This window comes from Ictidomys tridecemlineatus, chromosome 13 (assembly GCF_052094955.1).
Source record: "Ictidomys tridecemlineatus isolate mIctTri1 chromosome 13, mIctTri1.hap1, whole genome shotgun sequence".
NCBI lineage: Eukaryota > Metazoa > Chordata > Mammalia > Rodentia > Sciuridae > Ictidomys > Ictidomys tridecemlineatus.
In genome coordinates this window covers 72,834,749-72,859,441 of record NC_135489.1, presented here as the reverse complement: position 1 = coordinate 72,859,441, position 24,693 = coordinate 72,834,749, and the positions used below count along the sequence as shown (strand labels likewise).

The window sequence follows — 24,693 nt, the reverse complement described above, 5'->3', positions numbered from 1 at the left end:
GACACAAAGATAAGTGTTTATTTGGTGGTGTATTTAGGTATGAGTGATTCTTCACTCTGGACAGCAAAGGGAACTTGTTCCTTTATCTGGAAGGAGCTTGGACTCTTGTTCTGTCTGAACTGTTTGAGCAACTGAGAGGACTGTTTGCTTGGTGGCCTGTGCAGATACTGATCTGAGAAATGAGCCATGACCTTCAATAAGTTCAAGGGGGCTGTTCCCATAGCTTACATTCTGCTCTAGCTTCCTCACTCAGCCAGTAGGTCTTGTTTCTGTCCCACTTTTAGCTATAAAAGGAAAGAGGGAAAAAGATGGTGAGAGGCTACATACAAGTGCTTCCCATGGGAGACTACAGCTCAAGCAACAGCTCTCACCAGGAGCACCTTGCAGCAGCCTTCTCATGGGCAGAAGTGGTCTATATGTGTGTCCTGAGCTAAGTAAGCTAGTTTTTTTTTACACTGCAGCTCCATGTACTGGAGAGTGTCACTTTCCCCATGACAGAGAACACTGAATGGTAGGTGTATCACATAAAGAATATCTTGCATGCACATTTCCCTTGAGAGTTTTGAGCTTTATTAGACTATGCATTCTAAATATAACTTGTCTAAATTCTCTATATATGTATTTGGCACAAAAAGAGAGGGAAACATAGTTGAAATTGCATTAATGATTTCACTTGCCATTCCTTTCGGTGAGTATGAGTAGGAGATGAGAAAAGGGAATCCTTCATTCCCTGGGTGTCCCTATAAGTGAAGGCCCTATAAGATGAGTGTCTTACTGTACTGAAAATGAGTGTGATATTGAAATTTCAGTATTTCAGATAGACATGAACTATCCATGTAAGCCAGGTAGTTCATGAAGTATCCAGAGACCCCCTTGCCCACAATAGTAACCTGCTCATTAATTGTATCATATATTGACTTCTCCACTGGTGCACCTGGGATTGATCTCCAAATAAGACACTAGCACATCTAGTACTACTTGGGTCTCGAGTTTCTAGGGAACCCAACTTCAGCCAACATGTAATTAATAAATATTGAGTTACAAATCTAGCCTAGACTCTTAAATGTTTGCCTTTTCCCAATAGCTCAGTTTGTTTTAAATCATTGTCATTATTAATGCCTGGACTTGTATAACTCTGCAGAAACGCAGTTTGCTCCTATATTATTGATCAATCCATAACATACAGGGGCTACTCTATCTTTCTTGGGAAAAAAATTATCTTTATCTCAAATGAGTTAAAATGATAACTATGGTTTCTTTACATATAGAGCTCACTGCTTGTGGCATGAAGGGAGGAAAGCCAAATGAAAGAATCCCCAACAGCTTGCAGATTGAACTATGCAAAGCTCCATTCCTTTTTGCCCTTTGCCTTAACTTGGATCAAGTTAACCATATTTTTTCAGATTATAGTGCTGTTTCAATAGAATATAATTTTCATGGTAGATTAAATTGCATTTTTGTGAATCCAGGTGAAGGTAAATAAGTAACTACAGTATGGGATAACTCAGGCACCCACCTTGGATGACCACAGCTCTGTTTACTCATAAGAAGATTGCATTTGTACATTCTAAAAAACTAACTCTAAAATTTTAATTTCTATGACTGTCAAAAATTGTGCAGAGTGATTTTGTTAAATTTATATAAATTATTACTAATAAAACCACAGAGAGATTTGTGTCTCAATCCTAGAAGCTAAAATACACAAGGTTATTTGCATATCTTTGCATTTGGAAATTACACATGTGCTAATTTTAGGCTAATGATGTTTTGAAAATAACCAAATTTAGGTCAGGATGTATCTTCAGAAAGAGTGTATTTCTATTTTATTTTTTGCTTTAAGCTTAAACATCTGAATTGTGAATTTTATTGCAATGATTCCTAATATTGACATGAGAGAACATAGTAAAGTTTCATTCTAATTTAAAGAATTGCTAATTTTGTTGAATCACTATTTTTTCTTGGAAAGTAAACTTTAACAAGTGCTGTCTGCCATTGTCCAAGAGAGACTGTGAGAATCTTCCCTCAGAAAATGAATGATCAACTTTGAAATAGATGTTTCCCCCATAAGATGGGTAAGTAAAAGATGGACTCAAGGTACACATTCAATGACCTGAGAAAAAATTCTTGCAATTAAATTCTAAATGAAGCTCACCCTTGGGCCAGTCTGACACCTGACGGAATGTCCAGGGGCCTTGCTGTGCACTGCTTTCAGTGTTGCTGCAGTCCAGGAAGGCTTTCTGAATACTATTATGTCATGTTTACCCTACTTCTCTCAGCAAGTACCAGTTCATCCTATTTTGTTTTCTCAAATATTCAAAGATTTTATCTTTATTTCAGTATCTCTCATTAACATTACCTTTGTTCTTCTTTGGAACACCTGCCTGTGTTCCAAGTCCTTTTGGTATATAAAATGCCATTGATAAAGCTATTTTACTGTATAGATCTGGACACAGAAAATAGAGGATTCTGAAAACATACTCAATAATGAAAAGCAATTCTAACAGATTTTCTTAATTTTGCTTCAGATAAACATGAGAGTACCATGGCCTATTTCCCTCACTGTTTTGTATGTTATAGAAACATTTCAAAGAAGGACTGAAGGAACAAATTCATATGCTTGGCATTCCTAAATCTCAGATTAAATAGCAGATCATTTTATACAGAATAATTATTATATGTTTATTCTTTTTCAAACTATTTCCTGGAAGTTATTCACAATTATCCTGCTAAATTAAGCTTCTCAGTATGTGTCATATCTTGAATTTTGTCACCAGGTGATCTTCAGAGATGTGTCTTTCTTTGATTGGATTTTACATTTGCTTTACCATTTTATGGTTTAAATGCCTGGATATAGCAAAAATTAGGAAAAGACAGACCGCCTTTCAAGAGTTACAGCAAGTGACTTAAAAGCCAAAGACCCTGAGGTAGGCAGTTATGCTTCCTTCACCACCCCACCAGGACAGGCCTGAGGATGCGCCCATGCAGCTTGTACTCCACCTTGCTAACCAGCACCATCGTGCTGTCTCCTCGCCGTCTACTGGTGTGTGGAACAGTGCCTCATGTTCATAAGAGTCAAACTTGGCTCCAAGGGGGTTCAGCTTGAGCAAGCCGTGCTTTGTGAACACCTTTTGGATCTGCACCTCGGTCAGTACCAGCCCCTTATATAAGGCTTTTCAGGTGAGGGTTTTCATCTGTAATCTCTTTGGAACACTCTGCGTTCCTTTCTCCAGAATGTCCACAACCTCCAGCAAGTCTTTGCAGAAGCCCTGGATGCCATATAATTTTGCCTCTTCCACCAGTTTTTGGCTCCTCTGTCTAAAGTTCTCAGTATCTGCCAAAGCTCTTTTGTATTTTTCCATAGTGTCAGCTGCTATTCCAACTTGACCTTCTCTTCCAAGGATGCTCTGTCTTCTGCTCATTGTGACCCACATTCTCTTCCAGGCTGTGGGCATTGTTCTTTTGTTTTGTAGCTGTGCACAACAACCAAGGAGAGGGCCTCAGAGACAATGCCAAAGCTGGGATATTGTGCTGCACCAGCCTCACACACCGAGCCACCATGACTGCCGCTGTGGCCTCCATCATGCACATACCGGCCAGATTTATTCTTAAAAATACAGAAAAGATAAACAATCAAAAGAAGGAAACAAAAATACAATCACAAATCTTAAAATATTAGTATATTTTTTCAAAACACCACTTATGCTAAATTCTTTTCCATAATATAGATTTCTGTTTATTCTTGCCTCAGCACTTTTGCTATTGCACGTTTATAATGTGTCAATAACTAAAATTCAGATATCCATGCTACTCTACCTACTTCCCCTCCCCACTGCCCTTTGCTTTAAATTGCATTATATCTCTATAAGACTCTTGGAAAGAATTTTGTATCTATCACACCAACACAGGAAAAATTTCTGCCTGTGAGTTTTCTGTTGCTTCAACTTCCCTTAAAAAAAAAAAAAAAAAAAAAAACAGATTATACAAACCTTCTTCTGGGAGAAGCACCCACCATGTTTTTTTTTATCTGTTTGCTCACTTGTTTATTGTGATCTGTGCATCTTGTTAAGTGACACTCCCCTATCCCACCTATCTAGGAGCTATTAGTGGGAGCCTGCACAGAAAGGAGAAATAAGCTTCCTTAACCTAGAAATAAAGAACAAAGAAAGGGAAGGAATTGATAAAGGCAGGAAGGGAGGAAAAAAATAGGGTGGGAAGGAGGGAGGCAGGAAGAAAGAGGGATTTCTTCTAATATAGTCCCCTTTCCAGTTTTAGATTTTCACCACACCCCACCTCACCACCAGCCCATATAACTTAACCAAAGAATCTTTGTAGCCTAAAAAGAGCCTTAGTCTGACAGATGGCAGCAGAATGGTCTCTGAAATGGTAGCTGTACTAATAAGAGAAAACAAGAAGGCTTTCATTCTGCATTGCCTGCATGCTGACTCCACTCTAGTTTGATCAAAAATTACAATGATACTTAAAGTCTTTGTCACCACATTAAAATGCACAAAATTCTGTTTTCTAAGGTTATCAGTGTTGGTAAAATGTGATGCATAAATTGCAAAATTAAATTATTTATCTCTCAAGAGCTTATGAAGAAATTATATAGATTTTTTTTTTGTTTAGAGTTTTGGATTGAAAAAAAAGAAGTATTATCCTGATGAAAAAATTCTAAGATCTAATACTTCCTTTCTGTTAAGAAATTATCAAAAGCCTGAAAATAAGATAAAGGCCATATGTCTGTTGTTATTGTATTTTTTCCTCATTTTTTAATTGGTGCATTATAGTTGTACATATGTACATGGACATACAACTTTAAATGTCTTACTGAGCATTGTTTGACAGACACATTCAAAAATTCAGTTCTGTTAGGGATGTATTTCTGTCACACTTAGTATTTACTGTTTGATTAGGACCTAATTCTGGGAACATATTAAGTTATATTTTTTTTTCACTAAAGGTGCATATTTTTCTCTCTGAAAAAAGATTGTTTTATTGCTCTATATTATATTAATCAAATTTGTCTCTAACGTACAACTTAATTCAGCATCTTTTTGAGATGGATGATAAAACTACTGTTTATAAAGTTCTCACACCATTGTATCATTTTGCCAGTGTTCATTTTAATAACTAAAAGTCTTTGACATATTTTCAATTTTTTAATATTTATTTTTTAGTTGTATTTGGACACAATACCTTTATTTTATTTATTTATTTTTATGTGATGCTGAGGATTGAGCCCAGGGCCTTGCATGTGCTAGGCAAGCATTCTACCACTAAGCCACATCCTCAGCACATATTTTCATTTTTTATGTGTGTGAGATTCACATTTTAAATTTTTGAAATCATATTTTATTTTTAAATATATTTTATCTTTCATATATGTCTACATGCACAAAATGACTAAATGAGGTTATTCAAGCAGTATTAATAAAATAATTCTATGTTGGTTTTAATTCTAAAAGTGTATACATGTATGCATATATGTACATGTATATTTATATGTTAAGAACATTAATACCTTTTAGAAAAAACCTACACAACAATTAATGTCTGAAATGAATTTGCTGAAAAAATATTAAAGAAAATAAAATATATAGTTATATATTGTATCCTTTTCTGGAATAAATAATGTATAGAAACATTTTTCTGAAAAACTAAAACTTGGAATCTAGCTTTTGAGTTTAAGGCCTGGAAAATTATTTTAAAATTTTGTTCCCTCAGAGTATATGCAACAATTCTTTATCAATTTTTAATTCAAAATTTCAATACTTAGAAATAAAGTAGTTAAAAAAATATTTTATAATAGTAGTCATTCACCATGTAAAAATGTGGTTTCTGATTATTTCTGGCTTTTAAAATGTTACTGTGACATCATTGGATAATCTTAAGGGGTAGTTTAATTCTCTTTGAATGTATGGACCTCAGTAACAGATCTAATATTTTATATCTAATATTTCAAATATAAATTTATTTTTATAGCCCTCTTAGTTCCATATCAGAGTCTTAGAAAAATTTTTATTTAAAGAAAGTTATTAACAAGTAATCTTAGTTTGAGATTTTTTAACATTAATAGAGAATAAAAAAGGTCTTAGGATGTGTATTTCATATTTATTCCATTGTGTCAGTTATCATCAAATATCCCAAAAATCAAAGTTCTGTTGGCATGGAAACTGGTAGAAATGTACTGGTCAATTGTATTGGCCTTTATCAGTTTTCCCTACACACAATAAAATTTTTCAGCATTTGCTTTGTTCAGAAATTTTCTAGTTTATGTCAGTATGTTATTTAAAATGTAACTTGATCCACATGTGAAATATTAGCCAAATAGATTTTAATAAGAGGTATGAACTTCAAATTTGGTATGCATATTTTATAAAAACAAGAGTTATGTTGATGTTGTAGTAGTGGATTATGGCTATGATGACAAGGTTGGAGAACCTGATTCTAGACCAGCACTGTCTAATATGGTAGACACTGGCCACGTGTGAATATATGTATGCAAGACAAAATTAATTAAAATTAAATAAAATTCAAAATATAGTTCTCTATGGTACTAGCTACATTTCTAATGCTCAATATCCTTATATTGTTTCTGGGTATGATATTAGACAATGCAGTTATAGAAGATTTTATTCACTATGGAAATTTCCATTGCACAGTTCAGGTCTAGACTTGTGACATGTAATATGCTTCTTTCTCTTTTCAAATGTTAAAGATAAATTTGTTCTGATCTATCTTAAACAGTATGAGATTGGACAAATATAAGAATGCAAACTACAGATTCTTACTTTATTGAGCATGGAATTACTGTCTGAATTACACATTTATCTCTATATTAAGTACACAAAAATCATCTACTTATTCCTAGATTAAAATGTATAGAATAAAATTCATTCATTCATAAAACTTCTTACAATTGTTTCAATTTTGAATAACATTTTAATATTAATTAAAATTAATAAATATTCAATAAAAGAGATACTCACAGAAAATACATTTTAGATTAATTCAGAATTCACTTATTACCAACCCCCCAAAATTAGAATATGGATAATTTATCCCATGATATCTTATTTTTTGCAGACTGCACACATTTTTTTCTAATTTCCTTTAATATATGAATAATTTCCATTTCTGGACAAAATGTGGTTGTCCTTACTTAACTAATGACTAAACATACCCATCCCCAGGAATCTAACTGCAAGAATGAAAGTTAAAATCAGCTGTTGCTCCAGGCATCTTTTTACCTATCCATTCTAATCATAGTCAGGTGAATTAAACTGATAATAATTGCCATAAAGTAACTTAATTTAAAACATTTCTGATATTTAGACAAAGGAAAAATAAATTATCTATTATTTCCCATCTAGGCATTTCACATGACATCACTCCTGAAACTTAATCATGTTTTAATCCTTTTGTAAATCGAGTTATGTTTCATTCATTTTAATGGAAAGAAAGTAGAAACCCTATAGAATGTGTGAAGAAAGCATCTTTTGTATAAATTTATGGACTTAATGTTTGACATTTAATAACAGGGATTTGCATTAAAAGTAATACAACTTTCTGAAAAATTGTTTTTAAGCAGTCAACACAAAGTTCTGTGCCACTTGATTGAAAAACCATGGGAAGACAGAGAAGTTACTGATATGCTTTCATAAAAGAGGTAAGCCTACATTATATGTGCAGGCAAAGTTAACTTGGGTACTGAGCTTGAGACTCTGATTATATAAATGCTGTTTTAGGAAATAAGATACATGATGAAATGAAAACAAATCATCTAAATCCCATAGGTATCTCATATACACATGATCTCTCATATTAAGAGAGCTTAATCAAATAATATTAAAGCCAAGTATTTTAAAAAATGAAAAATAGAAACCAAAATTATAATATATATTTTTCATTAAATTATACCCACTTAAAAAACTGCTTCACATTTCAAGTGACAGATGAAATAGTGTAAGTTCATAATAATGTCTAATTACAGTAATCAAAAAATTAAGTTCTAAGTCTGAGAAAATGATTTTATTTCTTTAAAACGCATCAATTCCCATCATCTTTGTTAAATGCACTGTAATTTTTAACCATCTGTTTGAAACAAAACAAAAATATATGACCTGGAAAGATTTAGTGCTGGTATAAAAGACTGGTTAACTATCAGAAGTTAATTATCAATATAATTAACTACATTACACGACTGAAGGAGAAAATAGAAATGTGTTATCATTTCAGAAGATATTTGGAAAAAGCATATGATATAATAGACACTAAATTTAATTTAAAAAATAAAATCTTGGTAAACAAGAAATAGAAGGATATCATTCTAACCTTATGAAATATATTTAGAAAAAATCATATGGAAAATATCACATGAATAGTGACATTTTGGTTGTAGTACTATCAAAGCAAGAGTAAGATAATTGTGACTGTTAGGTCAAACATTGTACTGGAGATCCTTGCAATAAGACAAGATAAGGAATAAGGGCACAAGAATAAGAACAAAAAAGACAAAATCAAAAAGGTTTTCTTTAGTAGCAAGAAAGGAGAGCAAATTTCTAGGACAAAAGACCAAAAATTAATAGCTTCCCAGTACACAGTGGAAACTAGTTAGAAAATACTATTGTAACAGCAGGAAGTAAAAAACAACAACAACAAACATCAAGCAGGACTTTTGTTGTTGTGAAGGTTACAAACATTGTTGAAGGACATATAAGAAAACCTGATTAAATGTTAACATGCCCTAAGTTCACCAATGGGGGGACTCAATATTATAATTAATTATCCATTAACTCTTGTGGAAATTAAGGCAATTCAAATTAAAATCCCACAGGATTTTATATGCAACCAGATAGCACTTGACCAAATTAATAACTGTCACATGGAAGAAAAGAAAATGTAAGCACCTACCTCATAACAAAATTAAATTTCCAGTGCTTCAAGAATCTAAAATGTGAAAATTCTTAGAAGATCTCATGAAAAGGATAAAATTTTAAACTTCAGATATCATAATCATAACAGAAATATTAATACATATCTTCACCTATACTTCTCAATAACTTTTGTAGCCAAGCATTTAAAATTACGGAATCAATTGGAAAAGTAAAAAAAAATACATTGATGGTGAGTAGTATCTCTAATCAGAAGATTTCTATTCATTGAGAATTAGTTTAATAGGATATTCAAGCACCTAGTATCTTTATTAGTATCTATATTTTCTACACAGAGCCTGGCATGAAAAGCATAATATATGTCCTCTAAAAATTAAATATCTCTTTCTTCCCATGATATTAAATCTGCATATGTCTGTCAAGGCACTCCTATCCATTGGACACTTACTATTTTCAAAACAATGTAAACACCCCCAGAACACAAAAGTAATCTTTCACAAAAATGGGCATGAATCAGTCAACTGTGCTTGCTCACAGAAAACAATTACTTTTTTGAAGAGCATTAGGTTACAGATGAAGCATCCCTGTATCATTTTGCAGAAAGAATTATAAACATGGTCAAACTGAACATGCACAGAATATGACATTTCTTTGCATTGTTGTTTTAAGACAAACAAGGAAAACATTTTAAGTATGTTGTATGTTCACAAAATGATGCTAACATTGTAATCCTGCCTCAGAATTTCCATAGTTTAACAATCACCCTAAGAGAAATATATTTAAATCACATGAGCACACAATTCACAAACATGAAATACTAATGGTTAACAAAAATGGTAGGTTAAACTTCATCAGTATTCCAGAATATGCAAATCAAAACAAAGACTCTAAACCTATAAAATGATCAGAGCAGAGCAGAAGACATTCTTTGAAGTTCCTAGTGCAGACATATATTAAGTCCCTACTGTCTACATGGAATGTTCATCAAAATGGATATTTGAAAAGAAAATTTAAAATCATCTAATAGACAAATCTTTTATTTTTATTTTTTATGGCAAATGTCATGATTTTATACTACATCCATGTCCTGGTAGATGGGCTACAGCGAGAGTGCTCTGTTAATACAGTTCAAATATATTTTCTAAAAAAATAGTTATGTAGAAGTTTAATTTGTTAGAGATTCTATAAATAATGGTACGTTCTTAAAATTTGCTATAGAAAATTAACTTGTCACATAGGAAATGGAAGATCACCTCTTAAATTGTATTTGAGTTCAAAGCCCAAATAATCTCCCAATGCCCAGAACTAAATCTTCACAAATCCACTGTATGCAGTACTTTGGTACTTAAAAAATGAGGAGTTGTCCCGGTAAAATATAAAATGTACATTTCATTTTCTTTGGTTCAATCATTGCAAACCCCAATTCATGTTATATAGAAAGGCAGATCAGGTCAAATTTTACTGGGAAGGAATGGGAAACTAAATTTTGGTGCTTTTTGAAATTATTAGTTTCAAAAATACAGAGAAACATAACTTTTCTTAGTAGATGCTGTGTATGCCAACTAATGCATTGGCACTTTAGCTTCTAGCTCACACCAAATAAATGAATCAAAGAAAAGTAAAAATGCAAAAGTATATGAACAATATCTTTACCTTTTTTTGTATTTAGTTGCCAATTGGTTTCTCAGTGCAACATTTTGCTTGCCACCATTTCCTTACAGAGGTTAAGTCTAACAATATATTCTAATAACATAATTTCAATAAGAAAATGGTCTCTTGAGCTAGTGTTTAAAGTATTATACAAATGTTTTAAGATCCCATGTTAATATAATTATCACATCTGAAAGTTACTACCAGTGCTTTGGTATACAAAAAGAGAAACAAAACAAAACAAAAAAGCCAGTAATGGTTTAACAATACTACAAAACAGGTGGGTTAATCAGTGTACTCACTCATTCATGCTTTACACCACCCATCCCCCAAGAAAATAAAATACATATTTTTCATACTTACAATTTTTTTAAATTTTTGCTACCTAGATCCAATTCATTCTGCACTTGATTTGCAAAACAGTTTTTTTTTAATTATCTCATTGCTTCTTCATTTATTTATTTATGTTTTTATTGGTTGTTCAAAACATTACAAAGCTCATGACATATCATCTTTCATACCTTTGATTCAAGTGGGTTATGAACTCCCATTTTTACCCCAAATACAAGTTGCAGAATACTCACAATTTTTTAAAAAATCAAGAGAAATGTTTTCTTCAAAGAATTTTTCCCCCTCCATTTTTTTTTGCTCTGAAAAAAGAGAATTATTTGTTAGCAGCAGCATTTGCTGAATGAAACATTTCTTGAGATAAAGTTGCATGGCAGGTGGAGAAGAAATTTTGCCACCTGTTTGCATAGTCATTTGAATTTGACTGCTAAATCTTTCAAAGTATTTCCTTCCACCCTTAAGAAATTAATTAAAAACTGGAGATGGTAGAAATAATTTTCATTGTTTTCCAGATATATTCAAATTATGCATACAACATTGAATTCTAAAGATATTAATAACTTTTCTACTGTCCTTCATCACCCCTCCCAAACAAAACTTGAATGTTAGACCACAAGAATTTTTGCAAAAACACACACAGGCTCATCTTCTGTTATGAAGAATTAGGAGAATATTTTAAATAAAAATCAGACTTAGAATTTTCAACTCCTGAAATGAATTAACATCTATAAAATAAACTTGTCTTGTTTATTGAAAAAAATGGGGGAAAAACCTTTAAATCTTTGAGCATTGAAAGATCTGTCCTCCAACTAAAGTGTAAAATGTTATCAGGTATCTTTATATGAAGAAATTACAAATATCATACGAACCTCTTTTTTTGGAGATAAAAGAATTTTATTGTCCATCATTATGTTATACAAAAATCTAGAAATAATAGATTTATACGGGAAAACTACCAAATGAATAGTAAATGAGAGCATGATAGCAATAATTTAAATGTGCTTATTCTGCCCCACCCCCATGATGTTAGGATGACATCCAATTCAAAGCACACAGTCTGGTGTAAGGGTAGTTTTTGTTCACTGGTCAAAGCTCACCATAATATTAAGGCCTTTAAGTGTCTCTGATTGCTCCAGCGGCTCTTGACAAAACTTTTGAGGTCTTCAAGAAAATTAATGTACTCCTGGTGCCAGGGCTGTGCTGAGTTCCACCACCTCATCTGCAAAAGTGTTGTCCACCCCTCGGTCTGCAAGGAAATCCATTAGGTGGTCATACAAGGCTCAGTCTAAGGAATCTGTGTTCAGAGTGTAAATAGTCTTTTCATTCAGACTCGCCAGTGGTTTGAAAGTTAACTTCCTTAATAGAGAAGATGTCATTCTAGGCTTCCTCTTCTTGTCCAATCTCATCCTCTGGATACTGACAGTCTAGTACAAGAGCTTTCTAGCTATCGCTCTCAGTAATTTCAACCACACAACTGGGAGTGGATCAGTTTAGGCTCCTGTTCTTCAACCTTCTGCCCTTCTGAGGCCTCTTCCTCACCATCAAATGTTGTTGGGATTCTATTGTTGATGTTGAAAGTAATCTTTTCCCCAGCAACTTTCTGCACTGATTTAGCTTCTGTCCCATTCACTCCAGATATCTTGGGAATGGATTTATGCTTCTGGATTTTCTTTTCTTCCTTAATTTCATTTGTCAGGAATTCGACAAAAGCTTTATCTCCTTCCATGCGCAGCGTGCGGTAGCCAGAGCCAAGGGCCCAGAAGGCCGCAAGAGGCCTGGCTGCTGCTCCGACCTGGCTCACACAAAGAGCAGTCTTTAGGGCCCAATGCTCGGCCCCAGGTGCCCACTGCAGCAGTTGCCAGAGGCAAGAGCCGGGCGTGACAGCACAGAGGCAGGCTATGGCGGCACCGGGGGTTCTGGGAAGGCAGCACAGCAGAGGAAGCATCCCAAAATTGGTGGCACAAGTGTGGGAGCTGCAAAGGACAACCCCAGACAAGGCCTGAACCTCTTTCAAGAAGGCATAAATTACTTGTTGCTTAAGATGCTATAAAAAAAAACGTATCTCCTTAATGTGGTGTTTGCCTATAAGGATTCCAGAGAGACAAAGTTTTAGATGGTTATTTGTATTTTTAATGACATAAGTATAATTAGATATCTATCTGTGTGAAATGATTTCATTAATGGAAACCTGTACCATAGATGATATTTTATAAAATACCTGCTATCTTCCCAAAACTTTCTTTTTTGATGTAGCTATACCAGAGTCCACCAAAGATCAAGATGGTAGGATTATACTAGAAGATGATTTTCCAGAGTAGCTATTGCACATACTTCTTATATGTCTGTCAAATTTAAAATTGAATCACACTAATTAATAGCTCATGTTTATTTTAATATAAGAATAAGATCATTTACCCAGCACCTGCTATGTACCAGGCATTGTGCCAGGCACGTTGTAGTATGCTACTTAATCCTCATGACATCCCCATTCTAAAGACAGGGAACTGAAGCTTAGAGAGTTTAAGGCCTCACTATGAGTCTGATTTTGAACCCACTTCTGAACCCAGAACCCACATTGTTCCCAATGCACAAAACATAAAAATTAAAAATAGCAGATAGTAGAAACTATAAAAAGCAATTCCTGTTTCAACACTTAATTTATAAATACAACAAGGATATCTGAGAGATTCTGTTAGAGGCAAGTGATTTTTTTAGTTTAATTAATTCAGTATAAACACACCTGCTTTGTGTGTCAGGGAGGGGGATAGAGGAGAGGATTGCTAATAGTTATTCAGTACAATTAAATAGGGTAACTGTGGTTGACAAAATAAACTGAGTGTTTTGATGTAGCTAATAGAGGATTTTGAATGTTCCTAACACAAAGAAATGATAAGTGTCTGAGGCGGTAGACATGTCAATTACCCAAATATAAACATTACACACACACACACACACTGTATCACATATATGTGTACAATTACTATATCTTATTTAAAAATGAACATATATTTTTAGGCTGCGCACAGAACATGCCCATAATACCAGCTACTTGGGAGGCTGAGGCAGGATTGCTTGAGTCCAGGAATTCAAGATCAGCTAAACAACACAGCAAGACCCTGCCTCAAACAATAAAAATTAAAAATATAGTTTAAAAATAAAAAAATCATTGAAGTTATGCACTTTTACCACTCCATTTCCATAAAAACAATGCCAATGCTAAAAATTTCTATTGCATATTGAGTGAGGAGATTGAATGTCCTAAAATGTAACTCAGATTAAATATAGGGAGAATTTTACATTATTGGTATCAGCATTTGAAAGAACAGATTCCACATTCCAATGCCAACCATCACAATCACATAAATAGCACTATGATACAGATGAGAGAATTAGGCTAGATCAATGGAATGATAAATGACATTCCTTAGATAATTAGAATAGGATGAAAGTTAATTATCCAAACTGAAAAGCATATGCACTGAATATCTCAATCCTGCCCTTGAAAAACTTTAAAATTAATGTTTGAACCCTCTACTTACCATATTTCAAGAGTTTAGTTTTCCTTCATCTTATAAAATCCAGATTCTACTAAAACTATATAGAGTCTCACAATGTTGACCAATTAATTCTTTTTTTAAAAGTAGTTGGACACAATACCTTTATTTTTTTTTTAATTTTGATGTGATGCTGAGGATTGAACCCAGAGCCTCACACATGCTAGATGAGCGCTCTACTGCTAAGCCACAGTCCCAGCCCCCAAATAATTCTGTTTAGGAAGACTGATTTATCTATTATTTTTCACTATTAATATTTCTTGGACTATTCTGGTGGAAACAAGATATGTAGACAAGCAGATGGACAGATTGGTAAGTGGATGGATGAATAAGTGGAGAAATGGATGGTAGGTAGGGAAATAGAAATAAAAAATTAAAAAATTTTTAAAAAGATATGTAAGAATTCACTCTATTTCCTTAAAAAGGAATAAGCAAATAAGAAAAAATGAATTGATGAATATTGATTCTATATTGACTATGCAATCAAAAAAACAAACAAACAAAAAAACAAAATCTCAAAGCTCTTCTTGTCCTTAAGAAGCCACATAAAATAAGGAAGTGTACAAGTGACAGTGTTTTGTTTTTAAAATATTGGGTGTTGTATCTGTTGTATTAAAAACATATGGCTGATTTGATACTGAAGTTTTTCGATATTCATTGACATTAGAGATGCCTCTATGTGGGAAGATGGTGATATGATGTAGGTTGAGAGAAAGCATGTGCTTCCATTGCTGTCAACAGTCCCTCTCGCAATGCACAGAGGAAATGGTTACAATCCTCTGGCTGCACATAAACCCTCTACCACAATCCTCCACCCTACTGCTAACAGCATGCCTGCCCATTGAGAAGTGTGACTATACCTACAGCAACAGCTTGCCTTCTTCAATCCCAGAATGAAGAAACTGGAACAGGCATTTAAATCCCTCCAACACCCAGGCCAACTTTTTCTAAAGGAGTTCTGCTTCCAGATGATATGGTAATCAATGTGTCATTTTACTCCCATTATCTGTAGCTTACCAATTCTGAAATGTCACAATTGTGCCATGGTGTGTTTAAATTGAAAGTCATGTTATAAACAAATTGGGTTTCACCTGCATAAAATTTCAGTTTTTTAAATATTCAAACATCCAAGTTATCCAATTTTAGTGTTTATTATAAAGACAGATTTCATACACCCAAAAACCAATTAGAAATCACTGGGACAAATCCATTTGGGAGAAGGAAAAGCATTAATAAAGTACTTTTAAAAAGATAAAGAAAATCCTTTCCTTTTCTGAATTTCCCAGTTATATTCAACTTCACATAATTCATGACCAGGTCTTAAGGGAATGTTTATTTCTCTCTTAAAGTAAACATACATCCAACAATAAATATCAGAAATCACAACCTTCAAACTTACCAGCATCTCTAATTATATCAATGAATATAAAAATTTCAGTATCAAATCAATCATATGCTTTTAATACAATTGCCAGTATTGTTTAAAACAAGAATGAATAATATAAAAAATGGAAGACAGGCTCTCAACCTCATAAGTTTGGGAATTCCACTTAGTATTGTTCTCTCAAATTCATCTCACATATGGGGCTTATGGAAGCAAAGATTCTAAGTTGTCATTTTTCTCCTTTTTTATATCTGTCTTACAATTAAAGGTACATTACATTACATTAAAGGGTATTTTTTTCTTAAAAACTTTGTTATAAATGTGAAATTATCCTTCTGTATTTTATTTCCACTTAATTCAAGAATTTGAATGTTTGATACATATGGCAATATGTCATCAAATGATATGGTCATTTCTCCAGAAAGAAACATATATATTGCTGGCCTTAAGCTATTTGTTAGGAAAAGCAAAAATCCATACTATCACTTATAGTCCACTCATCTATTCAAAAACAATGATCATACTTCAATTTTATAAATGCAGTTTTTAATCCTAGAAATGGTATTGGATTTTTCTCCTAAAATGCCTTCCAGACCATTTTACTACACTCCTAGGAAACTATTTTAATGAAGATTACTACAGTGCTAACTTCTAGATCACAAGTAATTTCATATTCTAGCCACAGTAAATTGTGTTAAGTGAATAATGAAAACTGTTCTTTAAAAACTCTTTTATAAGTCTTTGTCCATAGTGCATTAATTCTAAGGAAGGAGTCAGTTGGGCAAAGTATTTTTGTGCCATGCAGTAAAACAATTAAAATTTCTTAATAAAATTTTTAATGTTTCCCTGGAAGCCAGACTGGTGTATGGGGTGGAAGAGAGATGAAAATTATAAATCACTGGGGAGTTTATTTCTTTGAGAGTAAGATTTTTTAAGAAATACCATGGGCTCTGGTTTATTAGGTAGAAATGACATCATTTATACAGACCATATCATTTGATGACATATTGCCATATGTATCAAACATTCAAATTCTTGAATTAAGTGGAAATTTAAATAAAAGATAATTGGAGCATTTTGGGTTGTATGAGTATGTGTTTTGAAAAAGCATCCTATTAATTGTGAAATAATTAAGTATAACCTTATTTTGTCTGAGATAGAAGCATTTATTTCTTCCCTCAATATAGACATTTAAACAATTGTTTCACACCTAAATTATAATTTCTGACTCTCAGATTGGAGATAAGAAGCAGACAAAGGAAGTCAAGAGTCAACCAGAAAGCGAGAATAGCAGGGAGTTGAGGTGTTAAGAGTCTGCCCAGCTAGTTGGAAGATGTTATTCCAAAGTTTACTGCACTCATCTCCATGAGCTATTTCTTGAAGTTATAATCACTTTTAAATCTTCAAAATCCAGTCTTTTCATAGACTCAAGATACTCTACAGGGGAATGCATTTCACTACGTATTTCTTAATGGCCATTCTGGAAGCTTGGTTAGTCAAAAGAAATTTTAGGAATCTCAAATGTATCTGATGTCATACATTCAAGAGAGACATACAAAGAATATTTTGGATTTTTTAAAAATAATTTTAGTTGTAAATGGACATAATGCTTTTTTATTTATTTATTTTTATGTGTTGCTGAGCATCAAACCCAGTCTCTCATGCTGTGAAGCAAGCATTTCACCACTGAGCTGCAACTACAGACCAAATATTTTAGATTCTAAAAGAAAATTGTTATCATCAAAATACTTGTCATCTTTGACCACTGATTCTTCCCCATCTCTCATGTCTAATCAACTTTTTTTTTAAATTTCAGATTGAACTCGGGGGCACTTAACCACTGAGCCACATCCCCAGGCCATTTTTTTTGTATTTTGTTTAGAGACAGAGTCTCACTGAGGTGCTTAGGGCCTCAATAAGTTGGTGAGGCTGGCTTTGAACCTGCAACCCTCCAACCTCAGCCTCCAAAGCCACTGGAATTACAGGAGTAAACCACTGCAGACGGCTTCAACTTTTAAGTACTACATCTCTCTAGAAAGTTTTTACCCTTCACCTCCTCTTCACTGCCTCTACCATACTTCTAGTCTCTACTAAAAGTTACTTGGATTTGGTTATGATTACAAATTTCATAAACATTGTGGCATAGCTTTACATATTATGATTATATTTATAGCTTTGACTATAAAATGATTGATTGTAAATCATTCCCTTGCTCAAAACTATGCAATGACTCACTACTCTCTAAAAAACAATCAAATCCTACACTCTTATATTTAAAGTTTCTTCACCAAGCTCTCTTTGACTGATTCCACATTCCAACAAATGATTCAAAAGAAATTATATATATATATATATATATATATATATATATATATATAATTAGGGAATAAACAAAAATATAAATTAATATTTCAACATAATAATTTTTCCTTTAAAGTACATTGCTTATACATATTCACAGCTATGACTTTTTGTCTATTGCTAACCAAGTAATGTGGAAAAACCATTTTATTTAAACATTTTTAGTAGAAAATTCATTTCATGTAAATCTAATATCTGCTAATCTTATAATTTAACTGCATTGAAGTACTTTAAGTATAAAAACTTCAAACATAAGTAAATGTGGATGATTTTTTGAGTACTAATTTTAAATATATTTCTTCTAAACCCTAGTCAGGTTTCTTTTTCTCCTAGTCAGCCATTCTTTTTATCAAATTCCTCACATCAAACACACTATCCTTTAAGTGCAAGCATACTAGCTTCAAGATATAAATTTGTCTCAAATAGTTTTCTCTGTTTTGATAAAAGATGTGAAAATAACTCAAATAACTCCTAATTTTAAGAGGAATTGCAACCTTCCAGCAGATTATAACATTATTTTCTTTATCAAATTACAATTTGGTGCACCATAACTAAGTATTTTTGTGACTGCCAAACTATTTCTAATGGAACTACTTCCAGTTTGTGCTTGCATCTGAATATTTATCATCAACAATGAATAGAATCGAAATTTTGTATCCATTCTTTAATAGGAGAGATACCCTAAATTATTACTCTTCAGTAAGATTGTGATATATATATAAACACTGCTACAGACTTAAAAACTAGCCTCTCTAAATTCACTCATACATTCAACATTCATTCAGTAGCTGCTACATGCCAGGAATTGTATTAGGAAACAAGAAAAAAAAAAAACAGCAGTCAGGATACTTGCTAAGAGATCAGCATCAAATAAATAATTACTTTCCAAAAGATTAACTGATATAATAAGATAACATTATCTACCAACAAATATCATGTTGTATAATTCATATAAACAATAATAACAATTAATTGCAAATTTTGTTCCCAGTCCATTAGGGTATCAGTTCATATTTGAATCTTACAGTAAACTGATCTTTAACATTAACTTGTAATACAGGTGATGAAATGGTATTTTTTAAAAAACGAAATATAAACTAAGATTGGGTTGAATCATCAAATAAAAATGTACCTAGGTGTAGGAAAAGTGATTAGGCATTTCAAAGTACAACCAAAAGAGTGATTTATAAGGTGCCTTTGAGCTCTTGGATTCAAAGAGCTCGTAACAATATAATTATGCTCTTTTTAAGATTTCAAGGTCTCATCTCATTGATTGGTGAAACACTCTATATTTTTGAAACCAGAAAAATGAAAAATTAAAATAGAAGATGATACAAGGAACCTTGAAAATCATGAATAAGAATCATTTAAAATTTTTGAAACACCTGCAGTGAGAGATTTAAATGTGAGAAGGAAGGAGTCAGAGGGATAGTATAAGCATAAGTTTAGCACAACTATCCACATACCCTAGACTCAGCTTGCCACTTCATCCATTATTCTCCTCACTTATGGTTCTTAAACTTTTGGTACTCAAAAATACAGTATTTGAACTTTTTGCAATCGTAATCAAGCCCTTGCAATTCCCATGATAAGAAACAGTGTCTAGAGAGGTAGGCAAATCGATTTGAGTTAAGAACTTCCCTACATTCAACTCCAAGTTGAGAAATGCCACTTTTCAGGCTAGAGTCACTTCCTGGTGAATCAGGTTTAAAAGCTCAGAGACAGTAGCATACTTGCTCATCACTTGTTATTTTACAGCTCCTATTTCATTCAACATTAACTGAGTAACAACCCAAATTTTAATATTGTCCCCACTCATCTGCCAAAGACCAAATATTGAAGGGCCAACAACCATATAATTGTTTGCCACTGTTATAGAATTAGGTAAATATTTTTAAGATTATTGAATTTCTTTCCTTTTCAAATTAAAATAAATCTATTTTTAAACTGACATATATGAAGATTTTTAAAGTGTTTGCAACAATCTGTGCCATTTCCAGAGATGTGAGGGAACACTCAGGTTGTCAACTATTATTTTATAGTGGCCTTTGTTTCTTCTAAATTATTTATTGGTGCATTATACTTACGCATAATAGTGGGATTCATTATGGCACATTCATACTTTCATAATTTGATCAATCTCATTCCAAAGTACCCCTGATTTGCTTGCTTTCCCCTATTGATGTCCCTTCTATAATTATTATTTAAATGCAATATATATGTATATATATATATATATATATGTACATATATATATATACACACATGTATATATATATAAATATATATATAGTATATATAATGCACATATAATGTATTAACTTTATATATACATGCAGGATTCTCTGTGGTACATTTACATAAATCAAGCATAATTTGGTAGATTTTGTTTACTAGTATGCCCTCATACATTCTCCTTCTCCCTCCCTCTCAAGCAACTTCATCTATTGGTTTCCATTCTATTTTTCTTTTTGAATTTTTTTTCCCTATCTCTAGCTTTTTCATAAAAGAAAATATTCAACACTTGACTTTCTGAGTCTGGCTTATTTTGCTTAGCATGATGTTCTCCAGTTCCATTAATTTGCCAACAAATGCCATAATTTCATTATTCTTTATGGCTGAGTAGAATTCTACTGTTCATATATACCACATATTTTTATCCATTCTTAGGTTGATGGGCACCTGTGCTGGTTCCATAACTTGGCTATTGTAATGTACATAGCAGCCTAAATATTTTTTCTGATTTTGAACCTTTTTAAACAAACTGAAAATGTTTTAAGATAGAAACATAGATTCCTTCAATTTTTCCTTTTTTCAGTAATGGAGAGTGAACTGAGGGGCATTCTGTCATTGAGCTACATTCCTATCACCACCATCCATTTTTATTTTGACACAGGGACTCACTAAGTTGCTGAGGTAGGCCTTAAACTTGTGATCCTCATGTTACAGCCTCCTGAGTAACTAGGATAACATATGTGCCACAACACTCAGCTGAGTCCTTCAGTTGTTCAATACAATTAACACTGACCAACTTATATTTTGCACTCACTTTTGTACTTTTGAAAGTTCTGATGTCAATGGAGTAATTTTGAATACTTCTATTTTTTACATCAAATTTTATTAAGAATTTTATGATTTTATTAAAAATGTGGCACTACTACTTATTAACTTAAAAAAAGATTTGGATCATACAAATTATCACAAAGCAACCTACATCTGAAGAAAGCAAAGAAATACCAAAGTTTTAATGCCTAGCATCTTACTTTTTACTCATTTCTGCATTGATGTGATTATGCAAAAATAAATGTAATTCCTGGAAAGAGTTGTGCATGCCTTTATTCCCAGCAGCTCAAGAGCTGAGGCAAGATTATCATAAGTTCAAAGCCAGCCTCAGCCACTTAGGGAGTCTCTAAGCAACTCAGCAAGACACTGTCTCAAAGTAAAAAATAGAAAGGTCTGAGGATGTGGCTCAAGGTTTAAGTGCCTCTGGCTTCAATCCCTGATACTCCCCCCCCAAAAAAAAAATAAAAGTGTTGGGGAAGTACCATTCAAATAGAAGAGACATCCTTAGAGTAAAGGGATTGTACTTATATGTAAACAGGGAGAAGACTTACTTTAAAAAGTTTTGGGATAACATCATGCAAGTTGCTTAGCACTTTTACAGTTGCACTCAATAAAGAGTATTATGTTTAACTAAGCTAAACCAGCACATTTTTACATTGGGAATAAATATGTCTCATATGAAATTGAGAATATCTGTTATACAAGATAAATTAATGTTTTAAACTGGTTTTGTTTATATTTCCCTTATTGAAGGATTTTTTTTAACTTCTCAATCAATAGTTTAAGAAGCACTCTCAAAACAAATTGGGTATTTTCTTGTCTTACCGTATGATAAATGTGAAAAAATGGATAAAAATAAAAATAATAGGAAACTTCATCATAGCAAGTTACTCCAGTAAAGAAATTTCAGTGTAAGTGGAAACAAAATCATTTTATTTTAAACTAAGATTTCATGCTGTATTCTGGGACCAAATTATTGCTTTTTGGAAAGCAATATGTTTACCCTTATATGATATAAAAACATCTAAAGAATAAATTTTTCCCTGCCCAACATGAAGGATGGCATTCTATTCTTCTTGTTCAAAAGAATACCATTGGGGTAGGGGAGGGGAAGGGGACTTGGTCGGGCTCGGAGGGAGTAATTTCCCCATGGCCCGCGGCCCCCTTCCTCCCCCCCCCCTGTGTGCCTGCAGCTCTCTAAAAGCCCGTGAAACAAGAGGAAATAGCTGCCTTGGACGTGGACAGCCAGCGGCGGCAGCGGCGGTGGCAGCCACGGCAAGTATATGCAGCAGCTGCAGCGCGGAAAGGGCGCGGTGGCGGCAGCTGCAGCGGCGGCCCAGAACCCTCAGCCGTCACGCTTGCTCTGTTGGCCGCTACCTGCAGGAAAATAAGGCCGCCATCGCCGACGACGACGAGGAGGAACTGTTAATACTTCTGCCACCAGCAATCAGGATATTCTTACCAACACTGAAATACCTTTACAGCTTATGATAGTTTCTGAAAATAAGACAATGGAGTAAATATTACACAAATACTTATTCATTGTGGTTATTTTTATACAGTAGTGAGAAGAATATTGTTCCTAAGTTCTTAGATATCTTTTTATTGATGTGCAAACATTTTTGGATTGACAGTAACTTGGTTATACATGACACTGAAATGCCTTACTTTGTATGATATTCCATAGTATATTAAAATGCTAAAATTGCATGGGTTTTGTAGGTACTTTTGGAATCTAGAAAAAATGAAATTTTACCAAGTTATATAAAGAGAAAATTGAAGTTAACAATGCGAATGGTAGTCTAACCAAATGCATCAATCCTGTGTGGTTTAGTGTAAAAATGAGAACATGTTGGTATTTATCTATTGTAAGATTAAAAAAAAAGTAGGTGGGTGAAAGAAATCATGTTATAATAAAAATTTTTGTAATTTTCTTGATGACTGGAATTTTTATTATGCATAACTGACAAATCAAGTTTCCAAGCAAATGCTACATAGTGTAGGCTTTACTTAGCTTATCAATTTGTCATTTTGAAGCTAATTATTTTAATTAGGTTAACTATGTACAATATTTTAAGCATTACTCTTGTAAGATTTTGAAAACTACATTTTAACATGAAACTCTAGGGATAGTCACCTTTTAAATCCTGTTGAAAAGCCATGTTTAAGATTTAATTTGCCAAAATAATGTCTTGTTAATATTCTTTCAATAACGAAGTTGGGCAATATAACCAATGTTTAAAAAAAGTTTAAAATGTATAGGTTGAGGCATTTGGGTGCTAAGAAAATGTTATAGTGAATTAGCCCTTTTCTTGAATATTGGAGGACCAAAAAAAAAAAAAAAGAAAGAAAGAAAAATAAATAAGGTGTATTGCGTCTTAGCGGTGATTTTTATCCAATCTTGTTTCCAAAAACCATGTCTGCCAGGGCCTTAAAAGCCATCATGTAAATTACCAATAAAGTATAACATATGCAAACATAACAAAATCACTTCCATAGTGACAATACTCCAACCATATGGATATTAGTCATAGAAAACTAGACGTTTTATGATATTTTTTAAGTTTTTTTGTTTGTTTTTTTTGTGTAGGTAGTCAGTCTGCACTTAAATATCAACCATTTTTCTTTTTTTGCTTCTTCCCTTAAAATTTATATGTATCCAATACATTTAATTGAGAAACGTATGTTTTTTATTATGCTGTATTTTCTTTTTATTTTTTAATTATTGTTTATATTTTCAATTAAAAATGTACAAAATAAAGTTACATTGATGGTCTTGTAAGAGCTATACAATTTTCCTAAATGTATACCTATAACTGCAGCAGTTCACCTACTTCAGAAATTTGGAATTCTGTTCATTTGTTATCTTTAAGACCACCTCAGATTTAAAGGCTACCTTATTGTATGTTTCAAGTGTATTATAACAGTGTGGTAGTTAATAAAACACTATTTTTAAAAAAACAAAACAAAACAAAACAAAAGAATACCATTAAGTTTAGGCATAAACTTCATTTCTATGCTGTACGATAGGCACTTTGAAATTCGGTACCTATCTCCTACTTATTTCTCCTCATTTATTCCAGACATGATTTGCTTCTATAATGTTTTCATTGCCCTTGCATCCATCATCAATACTAAAATTACAGTAAACAAAATTTTATTTAAACGATTTGTCTTGGTTCTGAATTTTAACAACAGTAAAATAAATAATTTAATTCTTTATAAATAAAGGTAGTACAGGAGATGAAGAAGTGTCTTTCTGAATGGATGCAAATCTATATTCCTAATACTCACAAGAGTTATGCCTGACATATAATAGTGAGTAACTGCTAAACATTTTGAACTTAATATAAGCTGAGTGCAGTGGCACGCACTTCTAATTCCTGTGGTTCCAGAGGCTGAGGCAGAAAGATCTTGAGTTCAAACCAGCCTCTGCAAT

The 24,693-nt window shown here is 32.9% G+C and overlaps 2 pseudogenes; both read right to left on the bottom strand.

Moving 5' to 3' along the window:
* Window positions 1-2,943: 2,943 nt before the first annotated feature.
* LOC144369689 (grpE protein homolog 1, mitochondrial pseudogene) lies at window positions 2,944-3,578 on the bottom strand (annotated as a pseudogene).
* An 8,407-nt stretch (window positions 3,579-11,985) lies between these two features.
* On the bottom strand, window positions 11,986-12,837 carry LOC144369688 (complement component 1 Q subcomponent-binding protein, mitochondrial pseudogene; annotated as a pseudogene).
* Window positions 12,838-24,693: the final 11,856 nt, after the last annotated feature.